The 25245-nt window shown below is 39.2% G+C and overlaps 2 long non-coding RNA genes across 3 annotated transcripts; one reads left to right on the forward strand and one right to left on the reverse strand.

Annotated features, from left to right (window-relative positions):
- Nucleotides 1-2039: 2039 nt before the first annotated feature.
- Nucleotides 2040-6347, reverse strand: LOC121010657 (uncharacterized). Of its 2 annotated transcripts, XR_005781316.1 has the most exons (4): nt 6207-6347; nt 5638-5689; nt 3488-3595; nt 2040-2171 (listed from the first exon to the last, which is right to left on the reverse strand). It is a non-coding gene; the product is annotated as an uncharacterized LOC121010657 (long non-coding RNA). The 2 variants fall into 2 exon arrangements; XR_005781315.1 differs by lacking the exon at nt 6207-6347 and having other exon boundaries at nt 5638-5814.
- On the forward strand, nt 4598-21696 carry LOC121010658 (uncharacterized). Its single transcript, XR_005781317.1, has 2 exons — nt 4598-4801; nt 21590-21696. It is a non-coding gene; the product is annotated as an uncharacterized LOC121010658 (long non-coding RNA).
- The last annotated feature ends 3549 nt before the right edge of the window (nt 21697-25245 follow it).

The raw sequence follows: 25245 nt of genomic DNA on the forward strand, positions 1-25245 counted from the left end.
GTTTGTGAGTTCGAGCCCCGCATCGGGCTCTGTGCTGACAGCTCGGAGCCTGGAGCCCGCTTCGGATTCTGTGTCTCCCTCTCTCTCTGCCCCTCCCCAGCTTGTGCTCTGTCTCTCTGTCTCTCAAAAATGAGTAAATGTTAAAAAAACATTTTTAAGACTGGGCTTTATTCTTAGTGATTCCAAATCAGAAGTGTGGAAGAAAATTGAAAACATTTAGAAAGTTGTAGCCTGATATTTGAGGAAATTAGAAGAGTTCAGGATCCACTTTGGTTTAGGGGTGTATAACAAAACTTCAAAGACAATGAAGAAGACTAAAATCTAATATTCACAAAGTTATGTTATCGTTTTCTACTCAAACATAGCTTTTTACTCTATAGTAGCCCTCATTGCTATCAAAGATATTGAGAGCAGGACTAATTTGTTTGCAAAATAAGTCTAATTTCATTCACTTGGCCTGGTTATTTACATAAGTACAGAAACAGTAGTGATTGACCATAGAGGCTCTTATAAAATTTGCTTTGCAAAATCTATTAATAGAGAATCTTAGTTCAGTCTTATAAAGCCTCTCTAGGTTAAAAGGCCCACTCAAGGACCACCATCTGACTTCACCTGGAATACTTGTATACATTTGGGGTTAAATCCTCTTTTGTTGATGTTGTTGTTGTTGTTTTGTTTTGTTTTGTTTTGTTTTTTCAGTTTTATTTTTTATTTTTTATATTAAATATAATTTATTGTCAAACTGGTTTCCACACAACACCCACTGTTCATCCCAAAAAGTTCCCTCCTCAATGCCCATCACCCATTTTCCCCTCCCTCCCATCCCCCATCAACCCTCAGTCCATTCTCAGTTTTTAAGAGTCTCTTATGGTTTGCCTCCTTCCCTCTCTGTAACTTTTTTCCCCTTCCCTTCCCCCGTGGTCTTCTGTTAAGTTTATCAGGATCCACATAAGAGTGAAAACATATGGTATCTATCTTTCTCTGTATGACTTACTTCACTTAGCATCACACTCTCCAGTTCCATCCACATTGCTACAAAAAGTCATATTTCATTCTTTCTCATTGCCACGTAGTATTCCATTGTGTATATAAACCACAATTTCTTTATCCATTCATCAGTTGATGCACATTTAGGCTCTTTCCATAATTTGGCTATTGTTGAAAGTGCTGCTATCAACATTGGGGTACAAGTGCCCCTAGGCGTCAGTACTCCTGTATCCCTCGGGTAAATTCCTAGCAGTGCTATTGCTGGGTCATAGAGTAAGTCTATTTATAATTTTTTGAGGAACCTCCACACTGTTTTCCAGAGCGGCTGTACCAGTTTGCATTCCCACCAACAGTGCAAGAGGGTTCCCGTTTCTCCACATCCTCACCAGCATCTATAGTCTCCTGATTTGTTCATTTTGGCCACTCTGACTGGCGTGAGGTGATATCTGAGTGTGGTTTTGATTTGTATTTCCCTGATGAGTGACGTTGAGCATCTTTTCATGTGTCTGTTGGCCATGTTAAATCCTCTTTTTTTGAGGTCTCCACAATATCCTGAGGTTCCCAGGACTGCCAGGAAGTAACCTTCCTTACTCACCTGGTAAAGTTTCAAGGTATCCTGTCAGCAGGATATCAGGCCAGTTTTTCCAAGGGCATTTTATTGTCTGCATAAAGTCAACATTAGTTCATTCAGTCTATCTGGTTATATCTGATTTTATGCTTATTCTCAAAAATGATAGTCTAGTCAAAGCCATGTTTCTAGTTGTGTCCTATTATAAGGAGATCTGATTGCTATTGAACTTGTGCAAATAATTATATTGCTATGAAATTAAGAATGCTCAATAAGTTTCTGAATTATGGGGGGATTATATAGGCATAAAAAGTAAATGTTTCCATTCTTATGACAAAGGTATATTGACAACATTAAGTCATAGGTAATTAAGAAAAAAGAGAAGAACTTCCCTTAAATCTAGAAAATCAAAACAATAAGGAACGCTTCACAGAAAAAGTTATAAAAGTAATCATAATTATCCTCATCATTTCATTCAATATCTTTTTATTCTCATTTTCTTGAATCCAGTTTTTCCATTAGTTCTGGAAATTCTTCTCCCATTCAGCTCCATGATCTTCAAGTTATCAGAAATCTGTATTCCAGAGTTGTTCTCAGAGTCTTTTCCATGAATCTCCTGAAGATGAAGCATTTTTGAAAAAGTTTCAGAGTAAATAGCTACAAATGGCAAAAGGACTTTTTAAAAAATGGCTGTGGTTAGGGGCATCTGAGTGACTTAGTCGGTTAAGTGTCTGACTCTTGGTTTCAGCTCAGGTCATGATCTCGCGGTTCGTGACAGGCGCTTGAGATTCTCTCTGTCCCTTTCTCTCTGCCCCTTCCTGGTTCTCTCTCTCTCTCTCTCCATGCATGCCACGTTTAAAGCTGAGAGTTCATTTGATAAGGAAATGCAGTTATTTCCATGGCATACAATAATTTAGAATAATAATTGGACAGTGAGAGTACTAACAAATTTTTAGAAACTTCACACAATTTCTGGAATACCTATATCAGTAACATATAACCATATACATGTGCCCTAATAAGGTTTATTATCACTTCTTGCTTGGTAATGCTTCCCATGGCATTTAACATACCAAGTAAACCAGAATAGTTTAATATTTCTCCTTTACAAGATGGAGACAAATTCTTTGAGATTTTTTTTTTCAGGTGCCTTCTGGGAAATCTCCAAGTTACTTTGAAGTCAAATAGACTCCATTTAGAATTTGATTTTGGGAAGTTGTTAAAACATCAAAAGTTTTAAATATCTAACTAAATAGGATCACACAAAGTTATGTAATAATAACTATTTAACCAAAGTGGCAATAGAAGATTTTAAAGGCAAATACAGAAGGTTACATAGTTTTGGACAAAACTTAGCTCTTAATATTGAGAAGAGTAGATTTTCTTAAGTAATGAGAAACATGAGAAAGATCACGTGAGGCACAAGAAATAATTTTAAGACACAAGATCTTGGTTTTCTAGGGAGGTTATTTAAATGGTTAAAACACATGCACACACACACACACACACACACACACACACACACACACACACCTTCCACAATCTCTTATCAAGAGCAGATCAGTAGTCCAAGAGCATTTTGTTCCTTTAAAAAAATTATTTATTTATTAGAGAGAGAGAGAGAGAGGGAGAGAGATAGAGGAGGACGAGAGGCAGAGGGAGAGAGGAGATAGAAACCCAAGCAGGCTTTGTACTGTCAGCACAGAGCCCAATGTGGGGCTGTATCCTATGAACCATGAAATCATGACCTGAGCTGAAATCAGGAGTCAGACACTTAACCAACTGGGCCACCCAGGTGCATTTTGTCCTTCTAACACAGAAAAAAAAAAGACAACAGATTCTAATTTTGCACCAGTGTAGTTCTGATATTAAGACACATTCTTTTAAAATTAAAATATCTTAACCAGCTTGACCACACATAACATTCCTTACCCAAGATTCCTTTTCTGCAACACTCTTATCCATTCTTGCTTTTCCTCCTTCTCACTCTGGAACGACCAGTCATTTTACTTTAAGTCACAGTTACTCTCTTTTTTACACCTTAACAACAACAAAAATAAAACATTTCCTTCATACTTTTCCTTTTCTGAATACACATTCAACTTTTTTCAAACGTATTTTTCATGTACAGGTGTTTTCTTTTGGCCTTAGCTCTCCTAGTAGTTCGAATTGCATATATTGATTAGAATTCTTAGAAACATTCATTTCTAGTGAAATTATTTAGCAGTAAGCAGCTTTTGAGCCTGTTGCAATAGCATTCTATAGTGTGGTAAGTTTATGAACACATCCAACCATATCATCAATTTTCTTCTTTATATTAGGTAGAAGACCTTCAACTATGATAGAAATCAAAGATTCTTATGTCTTAGATTTTGAGCTGTGTGTCTTGAGAATGTTTTAGTAAATCCTTCCATAAACAGCTTCAGAGAATTTTTCTTTACCTCTGGGTATATAGTTTCATTTTCACTTAGGGGAGAAGGCCTGAAAAAAAGTTCCTATCGGGCTCTAAATAGCAGCCTCCAATGTGGCCAACTTCTGACCACAGAGCGACTTAAAAAAAATTCTTTTGACTATGTTGCCCATTTTCAGCCTGGACAAACAATAATTATTCCTGGAGGCAATGGAAAATCCCATGGTGTCCCCACAGAGGGTGCAGAAGATACTGCCCTCTCAAGATCAAGAGCCATTCCAAAAAATAGCCAGAAGAAACAGAGACTTAGACAATTCCCCTGAGATCTAACAACAGTTAGTAGGGCCCTAGCAGCAAATGGCAGGCAACTCACACTTCTGTTCAGCCATATTTTAGAGCCCCCAACCTGAAGGTTCACCTGCCTGTGCATATAAGAACCTACACGTCCAGGCAGGCAGAAAGGCAAGCTAGGCTCTCAGCACACACCACTAGACAAATAAAAAGGCACTAACTGTTTCTGGGAAAGGATCAATAACCAATTGGTACCCAGAAGCAAATCCACGAGTCACAGTTCAAAGGTCTAATTCTTACAAATGTTTTTCCTGACAATTTGAATTTGGAAAGGAACGATTTTATCTTCCTTTCTCCACTATGTACCATAGAGGGAAATCTGGGAGAGCCGACTTCAGTAAGGATTCTTACTTTTTGCTGATTTCTATCAGTTTTCGCCAGATCCTATCTGCAGGCTGTGGAGTGAGTGGGGTGTCCCAGTGGATCTCATCTTGGTCACCAGAAACTGTAGAGGAAGAAAGATTATTTCTCCTCCACCCTTTATGGTGAGTACTTGGGCAAGACTCCTTTTTCTCAAGAGTATCTCAAAAATGGATACATTTATCAGGTTAAAATTTCTCCACTGGGGCCACTGTAATTCCACTTTAGCGTTGGTAAGATTAACCTAGCTGTTCAGCATTAAAACAAAAGTTTATTTACCCAAGGCTTTATACTGGACCCAGTCCAGCTCAGAACCCAGTCCAAATATGGCGGGTTTCAGACTTAGTTCAGAAAAGGAAATGCTCAAATGAAGGCTGAAAGCTCTTAACACAAATGCCGTGGAACTAGGATCCAAGCGGGACCTACCCAGGACCTTCCAAGGCAAGGAGAAAGCAGCAAGCTTAAGGGGCTCAACAGGCACCTGTGTCTGCTTGCTCTTTACTCCTGGGGGTGTCTGTGATCTCTTTTGGTTTCCTCTTCTGGTGCTAGACCTCTTCAAGATGAAGTGGGGCATATTAAAATTTTTAAGAGTGTTTTTGGGAAAATATCAATTTGAATCTTACACTGCCAAACCAGAAGTGCTTAGGGGCACTCTATGAACAGGCACCAGGGGAAATATTCCTGCAGAGAAAGCACAGAAACAAAGAAAGGAAGTGATCGATTGCCTGTAGCTTAAAGTCTAGTTGGCTTTTTGGTTTGGTTGTCATTAACGTTTTGATTTTGCAGCCTTAAAGCATTTTCTGACTTAGATTTTGGTTTGCTTACGTAGGCCACCATGGCATGAGAGCCCCTTCTTTCTAATGGCCTCCTTGTTTAATTGAACAGCTCAAAGAAAGTATTACAAAAGAACAAATAAGTACAAGTAAACTAAAATAACAGTTCAAAAGAAGAAAGGTCATACTTGGTTGAGGATGATCAGAGGTTTCATGGAAGAAATGATCTCTGAAATATGTCTGAAAGAACCGGTAAAATTTTAGCAGGCAGGGGATGCTTGGGTGGCTCAGCGGGTTAAGCGTCCAACTCTTGAATTTGGCTCAGGTCATGAGCTCTTGGTTTGTGGGACGGAGCCCCACATTGGGCTCTGTGCTGACAGCAAGCACTCTGCTTGGGATTCTCCCTCTCCCTCTCTGCTCCTGCCCTGCTCACTTGCACATGCATGCACACACACACACACACACACACACACACACACTCTCTCTCTCTCTCTGTCTCAAAATAAATAAATATTTTTTTTAAAAAATTTAGCAGGCAGAGGTAAATGGAAGGAGGCAATTGGTCCATAAAAGCAAGTCAGACCAAACTATTTGTACTATATGCCATGGAGGTTGGCAGCTGCCGTAGGTGTTGAACAGGTGAATGTTGATTTTCTTTTGACATTTACTTGGCTTAAGATAATAACTGAAAATGGATCTATGCTATAAAAAATTAATAACTCAAGCAAAAGTGAAATTCTGGCTTTGCTTTACTTACAGAGTGATCTCTGTCGGTTTCTTGAGTTCTCAGCCTCACAGAACCAGCCAGTTCTGTCCATTTTATCTTTCCCTGCCAAAAATCAACCAGCAGAGACAATAGGTCAGAAGTCGGGAGGCTAGAATTCAGCCTCAATTAGTTACTACCGGTGTGACCTTGGGAAAGTCTCCCACTCAGCTGGAACTTCTTCATCCATTAAAAAATAATGAATCATTTCAGGCCTTCTTCACAACACTGGAATGATCACATGAGTGAACATTCTGTAGGAATTATTTGTAAGCAGTGAAGTGTTCTGCCAAAGAAAGACAGCTTTATTCTACCATTTTCCATTGCCCCCCACCTCCTCTGCAGCATAATTAAGGCAGATGTGAAAGTGTATAAGGATGTGGTGGCATACCATGGTATTTTATGACTCAGCATTTTCACGTGTTACCATGTGCAATGACTGTTAGTAAGGATATATGTCCCTAGCCTATCTGGAATCCAAAGTGACACTATGCTTTTGTGCTCCTCGGCTATTGCAGGTGGGGATCATTTTCTATTTGCTGGAAGAGCTTTTAACTAGGTTAAACAATTTGAAGCCAGATGGGATATTGAGAATTATGCAGCCACTCTAAGCCCGAAAAGAAATGTAGCCTAAGTACTGTGATATAAGCAAGACTTTGGGTACGCAGCTAACTATGATGGAAAAAGTCATTTTGTGCCCCAAGCAAAAAGAGAATTATGAAAGTGATGTGCCATCAGAAAAAATGGGATGGTTTCCACAGAAGAAAAAACTGAACCACAAATATAGTGTAAGCCCATAGTTGGTCTAAGCAGTGAGACATCTCTCTTGATAGTGAGAATTTGGAGATGATACAGAATTTAACAGGTTAAAATGTTAAGTTACAAAAGAACTGTTTGGGAGAACTGAGTTAACTCAGGACATATTAAACCTCTGTCCTCCTATTTCTGATGGCCTTTCTGAGGGTTTCCACATCCTAAATAGACCAGCTGAAATGAGATTAACTGAGGATAGTATATAGTTCTGGCCCTAAGAAAAACTGAGAAATTTACTAAGCCTTTTTTTTTAATAGTTACTTCTCTCCTTCTAAAACCTACCATGAAATTCTTTTCATTGCCCTTGATGCTTTTTAGACATCTACTTCCTTTCTTTTCTCTTGTCTACCACCCCCCCCCCGACTTGTATATCTATTTTATATTATGTATGGTCACTTACGCCATCCTACATATTCCATTTCCATTTTTTTTAATGTTTGTTTATTTTTGAAAGAGAGAGATTGAGAGAGAGAGAGAGAGAGAGAGAGAGAGAGAGAGAGAGAGAAGGAGACACAGAATCCAAAGCAGGCTCCAGGTTCTGAGCTGTCAGCACAGAACCCGACACAGGGCTCGAGCTCATGAACCATGAGGTCATGACCTGAGTTGAAGTCGGACACTTAACTGACTGAGCCAGCCAGGTGCGCCTCCATTTCCATTTTAAATCCTGTCTAGGCTTCAGAGTTTACCTACACTGGGTTGCAATCCCTCTGGAATATTCCTTCTACTCATATGGTGATGATTGATAACAAATTTGTTGACGTGCCCTTCAGCTCAAGAAATATATTTCTATTTTAAGCTGGCCTTCTGAAAACATACATTAATACAGTGGCACTTCAAGAGTAAGAATTTGACTGTGGAAAACCAACAAAAGGGGATTTTGCAGTAAGCCTTACAGAGGGTGTTTAGTTTTTAGTTTAGCGATTTAAAGCTAAACTGGATGATATCTGATAAAACACACTTTAAATAAAAAACAACATACATATAGGTTAAAAGTAAACGAATTGACCAAGCTGTGTCATGTGAACAGTAACCACACACATAGCTAGAATAGGCATATAATATCAGACAAAATAGAGGTCAGAGAAAGGAATATCACTGAGGACAAAGAGGGACATTTTGTAATGACAGAGTAGTCGATTTAAAAAAATATATATATCACAATCAAATAAGTATGCACCTCATAATAAATCTTCAAAGTACACGGAGCAAAAATGATAGAATTTAAAGGAGAAATAGACATCTCCACATTTGTAGCTGAGTTCAATACTCCTCCGTCAGAAACTGACAGAACAATGAGATAGTAAAAGGGCTGCCCTGGGCCCCTCCTTCCCCTGATCCTCCTTTAGTCACCCTGATTCTTGAGCCAGGTGTGTGTCACATTCTGTGATGATGGACAGTAGCAATAGCCTCTCTTGTTCTACATCCATACTATCCAGTTCACAGGTGTGTTTCAGTCTATCCTTTTACGTTCCAGCTCTTATTTGGGGTCACAGCTTGTCTTTGCTCTCTTCCCTACATTACATCATCTTTCCTTCCTGACTGCCTGTCCTGCAGACTGGCTCCAGCATTAAATGCAAAGACAGTAGCCTTACAGACACTGACTCACAAACTCCCATGGTTGTCTAAAGGTCACATCTGTATAGCAAATCTTGTACCCAATCTAGATCTGTATTTATGTACCTCTATCTCTATATAGCTGCATCTGTATCTATGGCCATAGTTACATCTACTTCATACATATAAGCTGCAAATCCTAATTGATTATGGTATAGAAGGCTGATTGGTATGGAATTTGGTGCCGAGAGTGATTCCAGAGGAATGGAATCTTTAGGATTAGTTCTCTGAAATGGTTTTGAGTTTTCTGGACTGGATCCTCTGGTCAGATTAGACTTATAGGCCTTAATGACCTCATTTCCAGGGGAAAAAGTATCTTGACCATGCATGGCACACAATTTCACAATGATTACTTAAATTATCACCTACGGATAACTGTAAACATGTGCCTGTAGAAGGCAATTGCTCTGGGAGGCCTAGTAATTGCTGCCATAGAACATTCTAGTGAAAATAAGGAGTATAATGGGGTTGGTTGGCTGTTAGGCTGCAGAAATGAGGGAAGGGAAAATAATGAGCTCAAGGCTTTAAATTCCAAGGTTAAGGTCTGCCTAAGGGACCGAAAGCTTCAATAATTGTCCTAAAGGAAACTCTTAACTGTTATAGCCATAAGGAAGATATTTCTCAAAATCAAACCCAGTGCCTTATCCTGGGGATGCCTGAATTACAAATGCAGATTGAGTTCTGAATTCTAGAGGATCTCTATTGTTAAAGTTGGATCATTGATATAGTTGGAATAGCACCTGAATAATTGAAAAGGGATCACATAGGCATATTCCAGTGAAGCTTGGTACTTGGAACCTCAAAATTCTGCCAAGCCTTCTTTGTCTATAGAAGAAGACTTTGAACCTCTGCCTAATGAGGTTAGTCTTCTCTTGGCTGAAGAACCTGTACCTGCTTCTCGGGAGGTAGTTATCTGGCAAGGTACAACTGATATTCCTCAGGAACTACTCTCACTATCTCTATTTGCTTACAGACCTATAACTAAACTCAGGACTCAGTAGGCCTCAAAGGATGAAACACAAAGTATGATCCATGAGGAGATCTGATATACACAGTATAACGACTTTTCCAGAACGCTGGGAAATATATGTAGGAATAGATTTTTATTCTATGGATCGAGATGGAATCAGATGGAATCTGATCGAGATGGAATCAATATAAATTTACATCAGCATAGGGATGCCAGGGTGGCTCAGTCATTTAAGTGTCTGACTTCAGCTCAGGTCATGATCTCGTGGTTTGTGGGTTCAAGCCTCATGTCACATTCTGTGCTGACAGCTCAGAGCCTGGAGCATGCTTTGGCGTCTGTGTCTCCCCTTCTCTCTGCCCCTCCCTTGCATGCTCTCTCTCTCTCTCTCTCTCTCTCTCTCTCAAAAATAAAATGAACATTATATTTTTTAAAATTATATCAGGATAAATGTAATGATAGGGCTCACTCATCAGAGATTCTGTATTCAAAGCTAAAGGGCTAGAAATGACTTTAACAGTTTTCTTGGTTAGCTGTCCAAAATGTGGACTCAAAGGTGGCCTATGCTAAATTAAGTTGAAGTGCCAGGTTTTGGGTATACTATAGAGTCAGTTATCCAAACATTAGGGTAATTGAACTATTTCACATATATTTAGTGATTGCTTAACGTATGTATTCTCTGCGCAGTATCTAACGTTTATAGCTATTAGTTTGAGCTTATTTTTTAATGTTTACTTATTTTGAGAGAGAGAGAGAGAGAGAGAGAGAGAGAGAGAGAGAGGAGGGACAGAGAGAGAAGAGAAAGAGAATCCCAAGGAGGCTCTGCACATCAGTGCAGAGCTCAACGCGAGGCTCAAACCTGTGAAAATTGAGATCATGACCTGAGGTAAAACCAAGAGTTGAAAATTGAGATCATGACCTGAGTTAAAACCAAGAGTTGGATGCTTTAACCTGGATTGAGTCAGCCAGGCACCCCTAGTTTGAGCTTATTAATTACATTATTCAACTTTGATATTTGTGATGGTTTGTTTCCTGTACCTATCTGCTTTCGAGAAGCATGTACTAGAACTCTCTAACCACAATGGCTTGTCTCTTTCTCCTGATTCTATCAGCTTATATTTTTTATGAAAATAATTCTCTAATGATAAAAAAGTTATAGACTTCTTTCTTTAAGTTTTGTAACTTGGCCCTTTCCTTTGGGCTCTCCCCAAATAAAACTCTCTTTGCAAAGGAACATTAATAAATAATGGTGATTTTATTAAACTTAACATAGGTCACATGGAAAGGGATTGTATTTCTCAGTGTATAATATTCATTTCAAAATTTTTCATTATATATTCCTCTCCCAAGTTTCCCTTCTTGACCTCCCATACATCAGGCGTCCCCTTTCCCTTCTCTCTGCTCTGCCTCCGTCCTGTGTTACCATAGCCCTCTCCACTCAGTACCACTAAAACCACCACTATTCTCTCTTGATTTATTATATATAGTAATTTAGCTCTATCCCAGATTCTTACTGCAAACCATATGACTTAACCCACTACTTCATATAAATTCTGTCTATCTAAAGCCATTTTGATGAGGGGACACATATTGATTATGCTCAGAAAGTGAAAGATTCCCCAGCATCTCCCTTAGGGGGCATTTTGGCTTACACATTTAAAAAAAATTTAACATTTTTATTTATTGTTGAGAGACAGAGAGAAACAGAGCACAAGCAGAGGAGGGGCAGAGAGAGAGGGAGACACAGAAACCGAAGCAGGCTCCAGGGTCAGAACAGAGCCCAACGTGGGGCTCGAACCCACAAACCGTGAGATCATGACCTGAGCCAAAGTCAGACTCTTAACCAACTGAACCACCCAGGCCTGGGCTTACATATTTAATACTGTAATGCTTTTCAGTTCAAAATAAGACATTTTTTTATATGCAGAGAAGAGAGAGACAAAATTGTATTTTTTTTTTTCTGGTTATCTAAAGAGTAACAACCTGAATGAGTGGACTGGATCTGTGTTTTTATTTTAGGTTTTCATCAATTTCCATGATGTTTAAGCATGTCTTGTAGGCAGCCACTGTGACAACTACTGGGTTGACCCATCATTTAATCCAGTTCTGATCCAAGATCATGACAAGAGAAAGTACTGAAATTTCTTGAAAAATCAATGAATTTTAATGGCCTTTTACCTCATTGAATGATTACGTTGACAATGCTTCCTGTCCACACGTAGCTATATACAGAGAACTATCCCATTTTAACATAAATCATATAATGTTTTAGATGAAAGGATATTAGTCTAAGGTCAAAATTAATAGTTACAATTTAAGGCCAACTAGCTCATGAGGGCAAAAACATGTAACTTTAATATTACATCATTCATCGTTACCTCCATTTCAAGTTTACACATCTTTTCTGATGTCAGAAAATAAAAACTTAGCTGATCCTAGGTTACGCCGGTCTTAAGCAGCACTAGCATTCTGTGAGTACATATTTTCAGACTACAAACACATTTCAAGTACAGAGTTGACAAGTTGCATTTCTAACCGTCCCCACACAGCCTGAAGAGGCTGACATTATATAATTCATATTAAAGTGCTTTGAAAAGTTAAATGTACCATATAAGTAGACCTTGGTGTGCAGCAATATGATGTCCAGCAATTTTCTCTTATAGCCTTTGGCCAATTATATCTGTGTTATCAATTGACTGTACTCATTGCCAGCAGCGAGCACAGAAATGAACCTCAATCTGCTACTCTCCTTAATGTACTCTGGGTACTAGACCCACATTCATCTGACCTCTCACGTGTTCCCATAATCCTCTACTTTTCCTCCTCTGTGGGGCCAGGCAAGTGAAGCAGGGAATACAAGAGAGGTTTGTGGCCAATGATGACTGTCCCTGCCCCTGTGTAAAGATAATGGTTGTTATCCATTGTTGTGGTTTTCATGGTTTAAACACTCTTTCAAGGCGTTTCAAATGAGGTGATTCCAAAAGATATTTTTGCTAGTAGTAAAATTATGTATATGTATGTATGCCTTCCCAAACATCTGCTTTGTAGAGTGATACATTGCCATTGCTCATATTCATGATTTAATAAGAGAGAGCTTGGTCTTGGGAGCTGAACAGGGTAGAAATAAATCCACGCTTGACTCATATTGTATTCATAGCCTTGGACAAGTTGCTTAGCTTCAATTGTTTCTCTTTTTAAGATGTTAATTAGAAAAAAAAAAAAAAAAACTTACCCAACAGAGAGGATATGAGGATTAGAGATTAGTGTTAATACATGTCCCAGGCTTGGAGTGCTTAGCACACAGTGGATCCTAGGTCCTTGGTCACTGATACATATCGCTGGGGCTGCCCCTGGGTGTGGAGATCCCTGGCCACATATTTGTATGGGGCTTTTCAATAGAAACAATTTGATTTAAAGACATTGTAACATATATTGAAACAGGTAGGGTTTATTGGCTTATTGATGAATATTTAATGAGAAGAAAAAAGGTACTTACATATTTATTTTTTTAAGTTTATTTATTTTGAAAGAGAGAGCACGGGGGAGGGGCAGAGAGAGAGAGAATCCCAAACAGGCTTCTCACCGTCAGCACTGAGCTCAACATGGGGCTCGAAGTCACAAATGGTGACATCATGACCTGAGCCAAAATTAATAGTTGGACACTTCATCAACTGAGCCACCCAGGTGCCCCACTTACATATGAGTTTATTGTCCAGCCAGTGCACATAAATATTCTTTGTGGTGTTCAGATACCATTTTTTCCTGTTTGGGTAGAAGAACCACTTGTTGTGACCTTTACTGTCACATGCACCATCTTAATTTCATATCTCCCACTGTGAAAATAAAGGTGGCAACAGTGTTATTATAGACAATGTTGTGCTCTTCTGAACTTGTGTTTTTATTTTGTATTGAAGCATAGACTTCCTTGCCTCTGTAATTCCCTAATACCATTCATTTACTGCTGGTTCCATCATTACTCATGACAGTGTATCATCCTTAATAGGGCCCATGATCACTGACTTTCAATGATCCTCTCAAAGGCTGTTACTGACCTTCACTGATAATGACCACAAATGCATATGCACCCAGATTATGCAGGGAAATGAGACCAATAATTTATTTCCTGGTCATGTTAAATTCATCATTTCAAATTTTATTGCATACAATGTAGAAGAATATATCTTCTATGTCACTCTAGGTCACACATGATCACAGCTTTCCTAAAATGTAATCTTTTTCATCTTTGGCCACACTGCTCCCTTCCACATGTTGCCACCAGTGAGAAGGATAAGGGAGGTATTCATGGACAGAGTGAACAGAATATCAGTCACCACCATGGTTTAGGAATTCTTAGTTGCTTAGATCTGAAGCATGAGAAGACTTTCATCAGAAGGACCAATGGTGTTTTAGCAGCAGTCCTGAAAGCCCTCAAGGCCTCTGAAGAGATAGGGGTAGCCCTGCAAGAAGGACTACTCACTCAGGGTGGTGAGCTTGCAAGCAGAGTTGGTACAAACATCCTGGGTGCCAGTGGAGCCCCCTCTACGCAGGGTAAAGAATAAGCACAATATCCTGCTGTATATTAAAGAAGTACCTGTATGATGGTTGGAATGCACATGGGTAGGTGCCAATCAATAGGGTCATACACATGGACCATGATTTGGCAGTGGGCCTTCAGTATCCCAAAGCCATGCACTTATCCCACACCCAGTGTGAATGAGTGTCAGCCACAGTCAGCATGTCAGCATCATTCTGGAGGTGTGAATTTGCACCATTTCACAAAACACTTACCATATTGGCAGCAGGAGTGATATGCTCACCAAGCTGCCCACATGGTACTGGGACCTGGCCACTGGCTCACGGGATGATGCAATAGGCAGAATCCTCAAGCTTTTTGGCACATCCAATCAACCTCACATGATTGGGAGGACTATAGGGTCAGAGGGCTCCCCAAAGGAAAAATGGGGACTTGGATCCACTAGGTCCTCAGCTGGACATAGAGCTTCAGCCTAGATGACATTGCTGGCACAGTCTGGTTTCAGGTACCAGAAGGGGACTCATAAATTTAAAAAAAAAATTTTTTTTTAATCTTTATTTTTGAGAGAGAGATAGCATGTGAGCAGGGGAAGAGCAGAAAGAGAGGGAGATAAAGAATCCGAAGCAGGCTCCAGGCTCCGAGCTGTCATCACAGAGCCTGAAGTGGGGCTCGACCTCACGAACTGTGAGATCATGACCTGAGCTGAAGTCGGACGCTTAACCGACTGAGCCACCCAGGTGCCCTGGGAGTTATAAATTTTTGAGGAAGAAACTCTAAAGCATGGTACCCTCTGAGGAGTAGCCAGAGCAAGGGTCTTGCTTGCTTAAGTCTAAGGTGGTGTTGCCAGTGGCCATAACCAATCTTTAACAAAGCTAATTGAGGGAGCCAGCGTTTTAGTTGTCTTATGAGCCAACTATGAGCCAAATGTAGGATGGAAACAACATGGCTGCCTGTATTTGTTCAAAATTCTGACCAAAACTTTGCACTTGAACAAGGTTCAACAAAATAAGGTCCAAAACTCAGGATTTTCTCGTAAGTCTTCAGCAGTTCTGTTCATGGTTACGTCAGGCCGCTTACAGCATGAAGCTGGAATGTAAATAAGGGGTGGCCTCAGCAAACAGGAAGACATTTAAAGGTGACAAACTTATCTAGGACTTTATCTCTTTGTCTATGTTTACTGTAGGAAAAACCACAGTGAGGAAAAGGAGTCACCAGACAGACATACCAGTGAGCTAGTAACATCAACAAAACACAACAGTCCCATCAATTGACCTTAACCTGTTTCTTAAACCTTTATGAAATATCCAAGAACCTCTTTCAGATTCCATTTCCTCAATGTCTACGATGCTTCTAAAGCTTGTCATCCATGGCAGTAGAAATAATATAGAAATTATGTGATGTGACATTTTGTGTGAAATATCATAGTACAGTAATTGATTATCCAAGGTTATAAGGTATCCAGAATGTAGTTTAAACCAATGTCAAAATGTGCTACATAGACTGCTTAGGTTAGAACCAAACAGAAAGCTCTTTAAAAAAAAAATGGCTTTTTGGGCTCTAGAATCATGGACTCTGGGAATGGGTTTTAGAAATCTGCATTTTTAACAAATCCATTAGGCAATACTAGCAAAAAAAAATGTGAAAACCCTTAGATTAAGATCTCAGAAATGATTAAATTTAGCCTCATCTTCTGGAGGTAAGGCATTATTTCTGGTTTTTTCAGCTGGATGCTTCATATGCAATGCAGAAAATATCAGTGTCTGATTGCCCCAGGATGACCATCTCTTACCATTAGCCCACTGGACACTGAAGCCATCCAGCCCCTCCCTAGCATTGAATAAGAAGGAGTATTTTCATAGATAGAAAAACCCCATCATTGTTGTCTAGATTAGAAGATCAGGTTAGCTTTGGAGGGTCTCAGCCATCTGAAGTTGAGGAATAATGAAAAGCACATGTAGCAAAGCATCTTATAGACAGAAAATAGTACTTTTTAATAACTAAAACAGTAATCTGGGCATTTCTAGATTTATGATTTCTTTAAATTATTTTTTGCCTCAGCTGTTCCTGAGTGCATTTAAATCCTGTTATCATTACAATATTTCTTCTCTCTCCCTCTTGTGTTGGATATGTGTTGGTAGAAATTGTTGGTTGCTCAAAACAATTGTCTAAGCATTTCTAAAATCTTTAATCTCCATTTAATATCCATTCTAAAGGGTGGATTGCTTTTTTTTTGTAATGCAGTGTCTCCTAATGAATATGTTAAACATAACTTAATGTTCAGTTCTGTGGTTTTCCAATGTGAAATTATCTTATGAGAACAGTCTCCCAAGATGGGAAGTTAACCACTGCCTTATTATAAATTCTTTGAGATAGAGAAGTTGACCATTATTATCTCCAGCTCTGGGCTCAGTCATATACTGGGAAGAAAATAAGAATATGAAAAAAAAATTCTGTTGGGAATAGAAAAAGGCAAGTTCTTTAAGTGACTAAATTGACAACCTAGAATCTCAGGCCATTTTGGAATACTCAGGTGCATGAAGGCTAGAATTACTGTATCAGTTTACTTATGTTGAAATTTTTATCATCAGTACACTGTTAACCGTAAGAAATCCCATATTTAAAAAATTACAGAAATAGAGAAAGACAATTATCATATGATTTCACTCAGATGTGGAATTTAAGAAACAAAACATATGAACATATGGGAAGTGGGAAAAAGAGAGAGAGAAAGAGAGAGAGGGAAACAAATCAGAAGAGACTTTTAAAGATAAAGAACAAACTGAAGATTTATTGAACGGAGGTAGGTGGGGGATGGGCTAGATGAGTGATGGGTAGTAAAGAGGGCAATTGTTATGATGAGCACTGGGTGTTATATGTAAGTGATGAATTACTAAATTCTACTCCTGTAGAATTTAAATAAAATTTTGAAAAAAAAAAAATTCCCGGGGCACCTAGGTGGCTCAGACAGTTGAGCATCTGACTCTTGGTTTCGGCTCAGGTCTTGTGGAGCCTTCTTGAGGTTCTCTCTCTCTCCCTCTCTCTCCCTCTCTCTCTCTGCCCCTCCCCCATGCACATGCGCGTGTGCGCGCGCACGCACACACACACACACACACACTCTCATTCTCAAAATAAAAAAAAATTAAATCCCACCACAAAAAAAATATAGATAGATAGATAAATGAAATAGGTGAGGAATTTTATCTTCAGTCTTTAGTGTTCACCGACTTCTGGGCCAACACATCTCTGTCCTTTTTTCTTTTCCCTGAGTAGGATGTTGTTTTCCAGTATCTGCCTGTCCCTGCATCACCATGGAAAAGCATCGCATAGCCACAAGTCTTTCTCACTGTTTACAGCCTTAGCAATGGGTGTAATTGACCCAGAATTTACTTTATATGGAATTTGATGATAGGCTTTTACTTTTTAATTTAGGAACACAGGATGAACATGACAAAGTGGATAACTAGAAGATTTTCTTTTAGGTGAATGAAATATATTCTGTGTTCATTAGCTACAGTATGCCTGGCACTTAGCTTGGAGTTCAGGTGAGCCCAAAGAGAATGCTGGCCATTGTCCTTTTAGAATTACAGCCTAGATTGAAAAACCAAAGTAAAACACACACACACACACACACACACACACACACACACACACACACACGTGCACTAACAATCCACGACTCTAATAATGTGCTGAGTATTATGAAGATTCAGAGAGATGAAAGAGAGAACTCATTTTACATTCAGAAAAAGACAACAGAAAAAAAAGAGTAATGTTTTCATTTTCTATTGTTTAGTTTATCAGCCTGAGAGTAAACATGCTTCTTTTCCCATCACTTCAGTATTTTTCATGTAATTTCCCACTCTTTTCCAATGAAGTAAGACCCATAGACTGCCTTAAAATCTGCATTTTAATAAGCTTCATAAATTGAATGTTCTGATAAGAATAAAATATAAAACAGTGAGATATATTTTCCTCAACATTCTTTTGATAAATAAAGTTATTTATTTTTTTAAAGTTTATTTTTTGAGAGAGAGAGAGAGAGACAGAGATGGAGAGCCCACAAGTGGGGAGGGGCAGAGAGAGAGAGACACAGAATCTGAAACAGGCTCCAGGCTCTGAGCTGTCAGCACCGAGTCTGACTCAGAGCTCAAACTCATGAACTGTGAGATCATAACCTGAGCCGAAGTTAGTCGCTTAACTGACTGAGCCACCCAGGAGCCCTGGCAAGTAAAGTTTTTTAAAATATTGTGATAAATATGCCTTTCAGGCAAAACCATTTCCTTTTCTGACGTATTTCTTTTATTAGTTAATATATGTTATGTCCAGGCTAAGGCTTTCAAAATATTTTTGGTAATACAAATGTTTAATGAATCAGATAATACTTTATTAGGCACAATACACAAGACTCTAATAAGAAAACATTTTGTTCTAATTATCTTTACCATCTCTTGGCAGGAAGACAATAATTCTGAGCTCTTCATATTGCCAAATTTTCTTTTTTTAATGGGATATTATTGGTACCTGGCAAAAGATAGAACTAAAAGAAAAACAAATACCGGATAGGGGACAGAAATTAATGAGTTAGAGGATAGAAAAACTAGAAAACTTAATAAATGAAAATACTTTGTTTTGTAAAAGATCAGCAAAATAGCTCAAACTAACAAAAAAATATAGCTAACTTGATCAAGGGAAAAAAGGCAAAAGCACAGACACACAAAATAGTGATAAGATAGGCAATAATATTTGAAATAGAAGGGTTTTTTTTAATACTAAGATTCTATTTTGTAGAATTATGTGAATAAATTTGAAAACAGGCTGAATGGTTAATTGCCTAAAGAAATACATGTGGCTCCAGGCCCAGATGGTTTCACAGGTGAGTTCTACCAAATCTTCACTGTTTCATATAAGGAAGGCTCAATGTGCAGGTCCTTCCTGTCCTTTATAAGTGTCATTGATATAAAATGTCATTATTTAAGACATGTATTTCTTAGAAGAATGCAGAAAATGTCACACATTCCATTTGCTACAACATAGTAAATTAATTTTTCTGAAATGCTGTATTTTACTCACTTACATTTGCTATTTGCTACTATTATATCCTTTCTTTTTCCTGGAGGGAAGTGAGGCGGGGAGAGAGAGAGAAAGAAGTCTTTAATTTTATGTGTGAAGTGATTTTGGATTTAAATAGGGAAATCTGACCAAAGGTTTCACCATCAGAAACAACACCAAGACATCTAGGGTCCCTGTTATTTCCTATTCTCTGAGGCATACAGGCATGATGTTACCAATATGTAAACCACACTGTGAAGGCCTGCGGTATACTGCCGTGACAAATCTCAGTCCAAACTAGAAAGTAGCATTTGTTATAAGAGTAAATAAATCTGAGTCTAGATGGTAAGGGTGTAGTGCTGTGCTGCTAGGTTAAAGCAAAATTGTTATGCTATTTATAAAAATAGACAAATATATTCAGCTGACATAGTTTCCTACCATGTGCCGGGAGTTGCATTAATTTGCCTCAGTAAGAAAACCACATCTGAAACACAAACAGCAATTCACGTCATCATCTGATTAGGTTTATAATAACCCTTTGCCATTCCCCAAGACTTTTCAGTATTTCTAACTCCCCATCTGTGGAATTTAATGAGGATGTGATCAGACTATAGATACCAATGTTGCATTTCCCCCAGTGAAATTATTTCACTTTGAATTTGCTAGTTTGGGAGAACAAAAGAGACCAAAGGACTTATTTTATGGGTAAAGAATTCTTGCAGTTGCTTGAGATATGTATTCCAACTATACAATAAGGGACTTGGGAAATAACCACGAATAATACTGAAGATCCCCTTCACGTACCATGAAACAAACTTAGCTTAGGCACATTTTCATGCCAGGTAATGCCCGTTGGGTCTATCTGGCTGAACTGGGACCCTAGACCTCCAGAAAGTAATGTCATCTCCCAGCTACCAGTCCTTCCTTACTCGAGTTTCTTTAGGAAAAAGTAGATGGAGGTACACACCTGTGCGTTACCACAGTGTCTCTCTGTCATGAGTTTAGTTAATCTCCCCCATGGTATTGCTGCCTTGGCATCCCTTTTGTTTGGCCAAGCAACCTGAAGTGATCTTAAACCGACACAAGCACACCACCGCCACCCCCATGTGCTTGCACGCACATGCTCTAGATAATAGCCCACAGAGTCACCAGCAGGTGCAAGTTCCTGATCTGATGTTTCCAATAGCTCTTGTGATCAGTAGCCTCCCCTGCCTCCCAGGGCCTTCCCATGGTATGCCCCTTAGGTAAGACCTGACCATGGAGATTCCCAAAACCCTCCTCTTTCAGTCTGAATTGACCAATCTGGACTGAACCTGGGAACTCCAAAGTACTCCACCCATATACCTTAATAAAGGCATGTGGCCAGGTCCGGGCTCTCTGTCTGCACTCTGCCTTGACTTCCCCCATGTGATGGCCCCATGGTATGCTGGGGTACTTCCCCCAGTACCTATGAGTAATCAACATTGGTATTTCATTGTCTCTTGAGGTTTGTTGCTGAACCACCACAACCTACCATCTGTATCCTGTGCTCCACTTAAGTGTTAATTTGATGAATTCTTCACACCTCCTTAATGGTACATGACTACTTCTTTATCCAAAGCCTTCTGACTCTTTTTTTTTTTTTTAATTTTTTTTTTCAACGTTTATTTATTTTTGGGACAGAGAGAGACAGAGCATGAACGGGGGAGGGGCAGAGAGAGAGGGAGACACAGAATCGGAAACAGGCTCCAGGCTCTGAGCCATCAGCCCAGAGCCCGACGCGGGGCTCGAACTCACGGACCGTGAGATCGTGACCTGGCTGAAGTCAGACGCTTAACCGACTGTGCCACCCAGGCGCCCCAAAGCCTTCTGACTCTTAATATAACTCAGGCACGAGACCTAGGTAGTGGTTGGGACTTCCTACTGTTAAGACTCAAATCAGGCCTCTGTTTACCAGACCTAGAATTTGGGGTTTTTACAATTTAAGTAAAGCCTAAATTACTTTCTGAATATTTTATTTTGGTGGGCCTCTATAATTATGTAACCCTTCTAGAGAATTCCGAGTGTCAGTCATTCCCTGAGACACCATCTCTTCCAATTCTTCTCCATTTGCCACTATATAGGCACTGCCCTCCAGGGTCTTCCCATTTTTGCTAAAATCATAGAGTCCAATTTTGTCCATTTCTTTTTTTTTTTCAAGTTTATTTATGTATTTTGAGAGAGAGAGAGAGCATGTGTGCATGAGTGGGGAGGGGCAGAGAAGGCAGAGAGAGAGAATCGCAAGCAGGCTCCATGCTGGAAGTAGATGCAGATCTTGATTTCAAGAGCAGTGAGATCATGACCTGAGCCAAAATCAAGAGTCTGATGCTTAACAACTGAGTCACCCATTTTGTCCATTTCAATTTCCATCTTTTCCACTAGAATTCCTGACCTGGAATGAACATCCATCAAAATTGTTTTTAAAGATTCTCATCCCTCTCTCATCAATCTGTTCTTCATCTCAAGTGTGAAAGCCCTGGAATGAGGTAGAGTTGTTTTTTTGTTTTTGTTTTTGTTTTTGTTTTTGTTTTTGTTTTTGTTTTGAAAGCATAGGATTTTCAATCTAGAACTTTTGTGTCCCAAACTCTTTCAAGTCTGTCTTCCAAATTATGTCAAGATGTTTCTGTTCTCCTTTGCTACTTATGGTCTGTGTTCACTCTAAGTTGTCTTAATGAACCTGGAAAATGTTTACGTCTAAATAGAGCTCCCATGTTTGATATAGAAACTCTCAAAAGTTCTCTCATAAAAAATTTAGCCTAATCCAAAAATTTATTTTCATCATCCTTGGTTAAGCAAAATACTCATTTCCCCAGGCACTTTACATTTATGAATTCTTGTAATAATTTTTAGTCTTATTTTTCATTTTATCACCTAAGCAAAGTTGAGATTTTTTAAATCCTGCTTACTTAGAATAAGGCACTAGTAGAAGCTTTAGCTTTTCTTCTTCAGGGAGGCACATTTTATTCATCCAAGAGAGTAGCAGTGAAAATCATTTCAGAGGGGCACCTGGGTGGCTCAGTCCGTTAAGCCTAACTCTTGATTTTGGTTCAGGTCATGATCTCATGGTTCATGGGATCAAGCCTGTGATGGGCTGTCAAGCTCTGCGTTGACATGGAGGAGACTGTTTGGGATTTTCTTTCCCCTCTCTCTTTCTGTCCCTTTCTCTCAAAATAAATAAATAAACTTGAAAAAAAAATCATTTCAGATGCATTTAGTGGTCCAGGGCTTTCAAGGCCTTCAAAACCATCGCCTATTTCATTGTTTCAGTTATCCAAATCTCACTCTTATTTGATCAAAGCTCTAACTTTCACCTGAAAAACCCTGACAAGGTTATTGATCCATAGGCTTCTATAATTCAACAACTCAAAAAAAATCATTTTTTCATTTTCATTTTCAGTGATCTCTAACCTACTGCTGGAGTCAATAATAATTTTTTTTAGCACTGTCACAGGAGGCTAGTGGTCTCATCCTATGTTTTCACTGAGTATTGTACATTATGAGTTTGTTTTCTCTAGCTTTGTCCATCAGGACCAAATATTCCACCACACTGTCTGGCATTCTCTATCACATTTCAATTAGCTTTGCAGACGAACACCTGATCCCAGAGTGTCATTCTCAGTGGGCACGTGGTCCAGGTCACTAGTCCGAATAGACTGATCCATCCTGATTGCTGTGATTGGCCATGAGCGGCTCTCTCCTCATCCAGAAATCTTGCTACAGTTACTGCATCTCATCCAAAAACCAAATCCAAATCACATTTTCGTGAGAGTATTTTGCTAGAACCCAATTTTTCTATCTAATTTTGTTATATTTCTTTGCTTGTAATCAACAGAAAACAATCATGCTTCACTTAAGGAGGAGAAAAGAATGTGGTGGAAGAAAAGTATGTAGCTTACAAAATCAAAGGACAAATAGGAAAACTAAACCTTAAAGCAGACTAAACAGAATAGTTTCAGGTATTTTAATAGCAAAGACTCAGGAATCAGACAAACCTCTCCAATTTCCTTCTGCCTCTGGGTGTTTCTGTGTAATAACTGAACTCCAAGAGTAGAAAGTCTGATTTTCTGGCATGGGTCATGCACCCACCTTTGTGTTGGTGAGGAATAGACTGGGCTCCACAATTCCTCCCAAATTATACAGTTTAGGAAAGGAGTAATCCCCGCTCCACTACCCAAGAAGGGAGGCTGGGAAAGCTATACGTATGTACAGACTTAAAAAAATATCCCCTACACATGCAAGATGCTTAAGAATTCTTATTGATTTGTGTGATAATTCTGGGAAAGAAATCAGATTATTCAAATGATGCTAAGTATTCTCAGTACGACCACATACCTCAGCTGCCACAGTCATAGCCTTGTGTAAATTGTTTCCAGAGCATAGATTCTACACACTCTTGTTTCTGAAACTGGGCCTTCACTTATCCTGGATGAGCTCAAGGGATTTGTAAATAGAAACATTAGACAATGATGAAGGAGGCTGGTCATCAAGATTTCCTGGCTGTCTTAGTGCTCAACTATCCCTTCAAAGTCCCCCAAAGGTGCCAGTTCTGCTAAAGTTCTAATTAGGTGATCTCTTTTTTGTGTGTAGCTAGATATAAATGACAAATTACAAGATAACAGTTAAAGATTATAGCTAATGTTTTGCATTCGCAAACACCAACTCTTTGTGTGTTTGTTAACACAAGAACTAGATTTTCCTGCCGTGGTAACTTTGTTTTAGGGCTTTTCTTCTTACCGGGAGAAAAGATGTCATTTGGCCACTGAAGCACCATCATGCTGTTCAGTTTTGAAAACGTTTCTCTCATGCAAGGCCACAGCTTGCCCCTGTGACATGTTGCTGCAAATTAGAAAAACACCCCCCTTCTGGGATGGTGTTAGAAAAGCCACTGTCTGAACGATGACCACCAGTCAGGTCTATAACTTGGCAAGCAGAGCAAGGACAGAGCTTCAGCTGCTCCTGGCCTGATGGCCTGGAGCTTTGTGTAAATGCATAATCTGATTGGCCGTTGGTGGTAGTTCTACTCTTGGGGGGATTTAGAACAGATGGAACAACTGGAAACCTTTCTTTTGTGGTCATCTAGCTGGACACATCAGGAAAAAAGACCCACAGAAAATCCTGAACTGGAGCCATCCATTGTTTCTATATCCATTAGATTACTAAACCAAATTGCACCATCTTCCTGGTTGAAAGCTTTTTGCGTTGTGGTACCCAACTCTTGAGATGTTTCTGTCTTGGTGTTTCATGTGATGCATCATATTTAAGATGCTGGGCCCCTGCTGATTGTAGTCAAAACTACACTGGGATGAACACTGGGATGCCTATCCTTTTTCTGAAAGGTGGCTTCCTTGCCCAATCAGGGTTCCTGTACTTTTATCATTATTCCATGCTCTTGACTCTTCTTTCTGTTGTCCACAATATGTCTTGTCCCCTTAACTCACATTAGTGTAGGCTCTTATGTCTTGGTTATTATCCTAGCTGTGTCGTTTTCCCTCCATCTCATCAGTACCTTCATAGACATCATTAAGTCATGGGCCTTCCAACTTAGGTGGGCCCTCAGAACCGTCTCGTATGTATACTTAATCCACAATCTGGTTTGGTCAGACAGTTTCTCCCTGACTTTTATCCTTCCTTTCCCAATTTGGGCCCATGCTCACCCTTTTCAACCCCACTTTTACCAGCACTATGTATTTATTTTGATCCTCTGTTACAACTATCTAGCTGAGATCCTTAATGTAGGTCAGCTCAGCCATTCCCTCACTGGTTCTAGTAATACTTCGTATCAGTGGTTCTCAAATGTCATCTGGGCATCCCTAAAGCTCTCTCAAACTATTTCAGGGGGTCAGTGAGGTAAAAGTCAATTTTATATTAATATTTTCATGTCATTTGCTTTTTTAATTCTCATTTACTCTTGGTACTGCACCACTAAATTTTCCAGAATGAATATAGAAGCAGATATGAGAATCAACCTATTTTGTGTTTGACCATATATTATAGAGAGTTGCAAAAAAATAAAAACAATGCTACTTTTCTCACTAAGA

Source organism: Herpailurus yagouaroundi, unplaced genomic scaffold, assembly GCF_014898765.1.
Source record: "Herpailurus yagouaroundi ecotype Mexico unplaced genomic scaffold, PumYag 192, whole genome shotgun sequence".
NCBI lineage: Eukaryota > Metazoa > Chordata > Mammalia > Carnivora > Felidae > Herpailurus > Herpailurus yagouaroundi.